Source organism: Dendrobates tinctorius, unplaced genomic scaffold (genome assembly GCF_039654945.1).
Source record: "Dendrobates tinctorius isolate UK_male_01 unplaced genomic scaffold, ASM3965494v1 ptg000026l, whole genome shotgun sequence".
Taxonomy (NCBI): domain Eukaryota; kingdom Metazoa; phylum Chordata; class Amphibia; order Anura; family Dendrobatidae; genus Dendrobates; species Dendrobates tinctorius.
The window spans coordinates 9,835,565-9,841,909 of record NW_027361694.1 but is presented as its reverse complement, the minus strand read 5'-3'; the positions used below and the strand labels follow the sequence as shown (position 1 = coordinate 9,841,909).

General features: G+C 45.2%; 1 long non-coding RNA gene across 1 annotated transcript; it reads right to left on the bottom strand.

Annotated features, from left to right (window-relative positions):
• Nucleotides 1–564: 564 nt before the first annotated feature.
• Nucleotides 565–5,323, bottom strand: LOC141084644 (uncharacterized). Its single transcript, XR_012231069.1, has 3 exons — nt 4,978–5,323; nt 4,728–4,790; nt 565–2,563 (listed from the first exon to the last, which is right to left on the bottom strand). It is a non-coding gene; the product is annotated as an uncharacterized lncRNA (long non-coding RNA).
• Nucleotides 5,324–6,345: the final 1,022 nt, after the last annotated feature.

The following is a 6,345-nucleotide window of genomic DNA, read 5'->3' as shown; positions in this document are numbered from 1 at the left end:
CCTTGACATACCTCCCCGTGCTTCTCTAAAGCACGCGCAGGCCCTGCAAAGAACCCTGGCATGCCTCCTAGCACACAAAGGCCCTAGCCTGTACCCTGGCGTGCCCTCTAGCACGCACAGGCCCTAGCCTGTACACTGGCATGCCCTCTAGCATGCACAAGCCCTGGTGTGCCCTCTAGAATGCACAGGCCTTAGCCTGTACCCTGGCGTGCCCTCTAGCATGCACAGGTCCTAGCTTGTACCCTGGCATGCCCTCTAGCACGCACAGGCCCTAGCCTGAACCCTGGCGTGCCTCCTAGCACGCGCCCTGCCTTGCACCCTGCCTTGGACCCTGGTGTGCCCTCTAGCACACACCCTGCCATGCACCCTGCCTTGGAATAAATAGAAAGGGTAGTGAAACCTGGTATGTGTGACATGTGGAAAAAATATAATCACCAAATATATTGTTAAATAACCTATCACCAACATGTACAACCAGGGACTATATTAGACCAGTTGTGATGTACTATATAACATAAGGGGGGGAAGGACGAATCCAATACACAACTAAAAGGTCATGATAAAATTGCTTTATTGTGGTGAAGCAAGGCACAAATACAGCATGCTACAAGGTAATTGTGACGTATGCTGTGATAACAATTAGGTTACGTCCGAGAGTGGACCCTCTGGATCGCGGCACTGGAGCTCCCAGGGGTGAGCGCGCCAGGTGGTGCCGACCCCTATACAGGGGCCGTTAGGGGCAGACCCTTGGGAGACAGATGCCGCGACTGCTAGAACCAAGAGGGGCATCTCGAAGGACGGAGTGTTTGGTGCCGGGCAGAGAACTGGAGTATAGGACTGGGCACTGGAGTACAGGACGGAGACACGAAGCACAGGACTGGGCAGTGGAGTGTAGGACTGGGCACTGGAGCACAGGACGGAGGCACGGAGTACAGGAGGGAGACATGGAGTACAGGACTGGGCAGAGGAGTGTAGGGCTGGGCACTGGAGCACAGGACGGAGGCACGAAGTACAGGAGAGAGACACGGCGTACAGGACTGGGCAGAGGAGTGCAAGGAGTGAGAAGGGGAGAAACCCCTAAACAGCCAGGCCAGGATACCGTACGGGAAGTCCACACGATAATCAGGCGTCTCCACCATGTTGGAGACGCCTGATATACCCTGTAGAAGTCGGCTGATTGGGCGCTCAGACCGCTGGGTGGGCGCTACAGGGTTAAAGGATCTGCAGAGCGCACGCCAGCGGCCTAAGGCGCCCGCAGGAAGCTGGCACACGCCGGACGGAGGAGAAGGAAGAGGAGGCGGGCACAGAGCGGCGCGGCGAGCGCAGGTAAGTAAAGGCGGCGGCGGGCCCCGCTGTTGCTGGGACGGCGGCGGCTACCGCCGCCGACGTGACAGCCATTAAAAACATAAACTGCCAATGAGAATACAAAGGCCCATGTTACCAACAATGCTCATGAAGGTATTGCATGGATGAACAATAGTATGCATTGTAAAGTGTAGAGAAAAACCTAACCACCAATAATACCAAATATTGTGCCCTAATAGGGCAAACAGGTAGCTAGGCTTGATGATACTACACCTAGGTAACAATCAGAAATACATATTCATGTGAACAATCTATAGTACCTGCACAGAGTGGCGGATGGCAACCGAGGGTCCCTGTGTCCGCCCCAACGCGCGTTTCGGAACACCTTCGTCAGGGGTCGCAATGAAAAGAGTAAAAGACGCTGTTTATATAACAAGCAGGAGCCTGAAATGACACTGGCGGCGCGACCGGAAGTAATCCTAAGTTACCATAGTGACGCGCACGCTATTGCGTGCATAAATAATGAGCTCAAGTGGCAATACAAAGGAATGCCAAAGAGATGACCCAGCACGTCCAGGCATGACGGTAGGGAGGTGTGACGCCCAGATCACGCGGGACCCCGTGAGACTGGACGCCCATAACTCCTGACGTCAGCGCAGGAGGAACTGTGGAAGTCACACAGGCGCAGTAAAAGGGGAGAATCCGACACCACCATCTTGGAAAAGGGCCAGATTCACATAGATCTCTAGCAGAATCTAATGGCATAAAGAATAATAAATAATTAATTCTGAATGCCAATAGCACTTATATGTTGTATACCATATCCAATGGGGGCAACCCTAATAATAATCAAATATGAATATCATGATATCTAATTATATATATTAACAAATATTGCCACACCAATAATACATTATGGAAACCAAGGCAATTGGCAATAGAATGCATACGTGATAATTTAAACCTAACCGAATAATAGTAGTATAATGCAAATATCTATATATAGGCTTTCAATAAATAATCAGTAGCATTCTAATAGCAATATCGAAATATGACCAAGCCATTCCAGATATCTGTACAACTCAGTATATATGAAATACAAAAGGATCCATGAGAAGACCCAATGATGTCATAATGGAAATGTCCATGAATCTTGCAGCAGCTTGAACTCTTATCGCATCAACAGTGGAGGAAGGGACTTCATTTCAGTGTACATGCACATCAACAGGTCAAAATCGGAGGCCCACAGAAGTAACAACTAAAAGAACAATATAAAAAGAATAAAATTAAAAAGTGAAAAATAAAGGTGATATAGCAAAATGAACTCCACAATCCCTATTCCAAGAAGGGGGAAAAGCTAAGATTCTCATTTAGCCCATGAGGGTGCACAGTTTTCAATGTCCAAATCCAACGAGATTCCAGACGTGCTAACTTAGTAGATGATTTGCCTCCCCTTATATTGACGTCAATGGCGTCAATACCTTTAAACCTAATCAGACTACTGTTGCTCTCATGACAGAGTTTGAAATGTCGAGGGATCGTTTTTAATGAGGACATATCCACTTGGCCAGCCGATGCCTCAATGCCCAGAACATGTTCGCGCACATGCACCTTCAACTGACGTGAAGTGAGGCCCACATAAATAAGACCACACGGACATGTAGCATGGTAAATAACATATCGTGTATCACATGAAATCAATTTCTTAATATTGTAGATCTTCCCACTCGAGTCAGAAAAGGTGGTGGCGTGATCCATGTTCGGGCAAGCGACACAGTGGCTACACAGATAGCTGCCATGACGCATTATCCTACTATCCAAAAACGTGGTTCTGGGCTCACTAACATAAAGACTGCGAGTGAGATGATCCCTCAGATTTCTAGCCCTTCTGAAGGACAATGCAGGTCTCTCAGGTATAATTTTAGATAGAATAGGATCCACGTTTAAGATGGACCAGGACTTCTGAAGTGCTTTCCGTATCCTTGTTGCTTGGGAGTTGTAGCCGGTAACAAATCTAACGTGGGGTTCCATGGATAAGGATGTATTACGTGTGTTATTATAGAGAAGAGACGAGCGTGAACTATGCTTAGCCCTATTGTATGCCCTTTTTATGGAACGCCAGCTATAACCCCTATCCAAAAAGCGATTCCTTAATTCCTCAGCACGTTTCTCAAAATCAAAATCTGAGGAACAAATCCGCCGTAAGCGGAGAAACTGTCCCACAGGTACTGCCTTGATGATGTGTCCAGGATGACAAGAAGTAGCATGAAGGAGTGAATTAGTGGCAGTAGGTTTACGATAGATGTCCGTTTGTAACATGCCAGTAATATCCTTCTTGACTATAGTGTCGAGAAATTAAATTTTCTCACTATCATGTACAAATGTCAACCGGATATTAAGATCATTGCTGTTCAAGCCTAGAAAAAATAGGGAAAGGTCTGATGGGGAACCCTGCCAGATCAAAAATATGTCATCAATGTACCGGGTCCAAAGGAGGACCCGGTCCATTGAAGACTGACGATCCGACAGGAAGAGGTCCCTCTCCCACAGCCCCAGGAACAGATTCGCATAGGAAGGTGCAAAGGCCGCTCCCATGGCTGTTCCCTGGAGCCGCAGGTAGAAGGACCCCTTAAAAACAAAAAAAATGTGCGTTAAAGAAAATTCAAATAAATCAAGCATAAATTCCCCAAAATACGTGGAGGATCCAGAGTGCTCAAGAAAGAAACGCACTGCCCTTAAGCCATCCTGATGTCTAATACTTGTGTATAGCGACTCAACATCTGCTGTGGCTAGGACAGTGTCATTGTCTAAATTAAGACCATCTACTTTCTTAAGGAGCTCCCCAGTGTCCTTGAGGAGCGAAGGCAAGCTCTCCACGAGGGGTTGAAGATGATAGTCAATCCATCGATTGACATTCTCCAGGAAGTTCCCATTCCCTGAGATAATGGGTCTGCCAGGTGGTACCTTAGCATCCTTTTGGATCTTGGGAAGGAGATAGAAGGTCGAGATTACTGGCTCATGGACTCTAAGTGCATCCGCCAAATTTTTAGTAATTATATTATCATCAACAGTTGAATTAAGGATGTTATCAAGTTGGAGGCTGAAGGCGGACAAGGGGTTATATGTCAGCTTTTTAAAACAAACTGTGTTATTGAGTTGGCGAAAGGCCTCTTTTTCACACATAGCCTTAGGCCATATAACAACATTACCCCCCTTGTCCGCGGTTTCAGCACGACATCCTGGAGATTTTTTAAAAAAATGTAATCTTGACCTTTCATCCCCATCCAAATTATCCATGGCAGACCATTGTGGAATTTTAAGCAGATCTTGTGTTACCACCTGAACGAACATATCAATGCTCGCACAGGTGGAAAGGGGGAGGAACTTCCTGGAACGTGGTTTAATCGATGGTGGTATCTTACCTCCCTCCCAAGTGTTTTCACCGTAGAGCTCCTCAAGGATCCTCTCCGCATTCTGTTCTTCCTCTGTGGGTAGAGATAAACAGGAATTGTTATAAAAAAAATATCGCTTAAACAGCAGAGAGCTAGCGAATAGATGTAAATCTTTAATCGCTGTAAATGCATCAAAGCCAGCTGTGGGTGAGAAGGATAAACCTCTATTAAGTAAAGATAAATCCACAGATGAAAGGGTATGACTACTTAAATTAATCACCTTATTATCTTTAGCAGAACGATCAGGTGAAGTAGATTGACGTCTTTTAGATGGATGATAATTACGAGTACGGAATTTGTTCATTGCAGCACCAGATCTGGTTGTCATGGAGATAGATGAGACGTCTGATTGGCCACTCATCGATGAAAGGGACGTAATGGAGGACGCATGATGTAATGATTGTGGAGAGATTTTATTCTTCCTCCACAAATATACCATATGTTGTTGGTAGTCCTTCTGATCTCTGCCAAACTTACTTAATTGGGATTCATGAATCTTCTTGACCGTGGCATCAAGAACTTTCTCAAGATTAGTATCGAACGTACGTATCTTCTCAGCAGAGGCATTCGAGCGTAACTCATTCTGATCAACATCAATGAGCTTATCAAGCTCACTGATATTTTGATAATTAAGGCCAATAAGAAGCTTCATCAGAGTCAGTGAACAAGTACCACACGCTTCTTCCCAATTTGTAATAAACTGTGCATCCTCAAAGGGGGAAGGTGGGAATAACCCTCACCCTCAAACCTCTCGGTATCATATTGCTGGTAACATATTTATTAAGGAACGCCCTGTTCCACCATAATTTTGTCCTCTTAACCAATAAATCCTGAATAGAAGAACAGAGTTCATCAAATTTAAAATCATCTGATTGCGGAGTCCCTGCATTTGTACCAAATGCTTGCTCCACTTGTCCGAGCCAAGCTTTTTCTTTGGCTCTGAAGTCCATGTTAACACCACCGATACCTGTGCAGAACACAGTAATAACAAAGTAATAAATAGAAAGAGTAGTGAAACCTGGTATGTGTGACATGTGGAAAAAATATAATCACCAAATATATTGTTAAATAACCTATCACCAACATGTACAACCAGGGACTATATTAGACCAGTTGTGATATACGTACTATATAACATAAGGGGGGACGAATCCAATACACAACTAAAAGGTCATGATAAAATTGCTTTATTGTGGTGAGGCAAGGCACAAATACAGCATGCTACAAGGCCATTAAAAACATAAACAGCCAATGAAAACACAAAGGCCCATGTTGCCAACAATGCTCATGAAGGTATTGCATAGATGAACAATAGTATGCATTGTAAAGTGTAGAGAAAACCTAACCACCAATAATACCTAATATGGTGCCCTAATAGGGCAAACAGGTAGCTAGGCTTGATGATACTACACCTAGGTAACAATCAGAAATACATATTCATGTGAACAATCTATAGTACCTGAACAGAGTGGCGGATGGCAACCGAGGGTCCCTGTGTCCGCCCCAACGCGCGTTTCGGAACACCTTCGTCAGGGGTCGCAATGAAAAGAGTAAAAGACGCTGATTATATAACAAGCAGGAGCCAGAA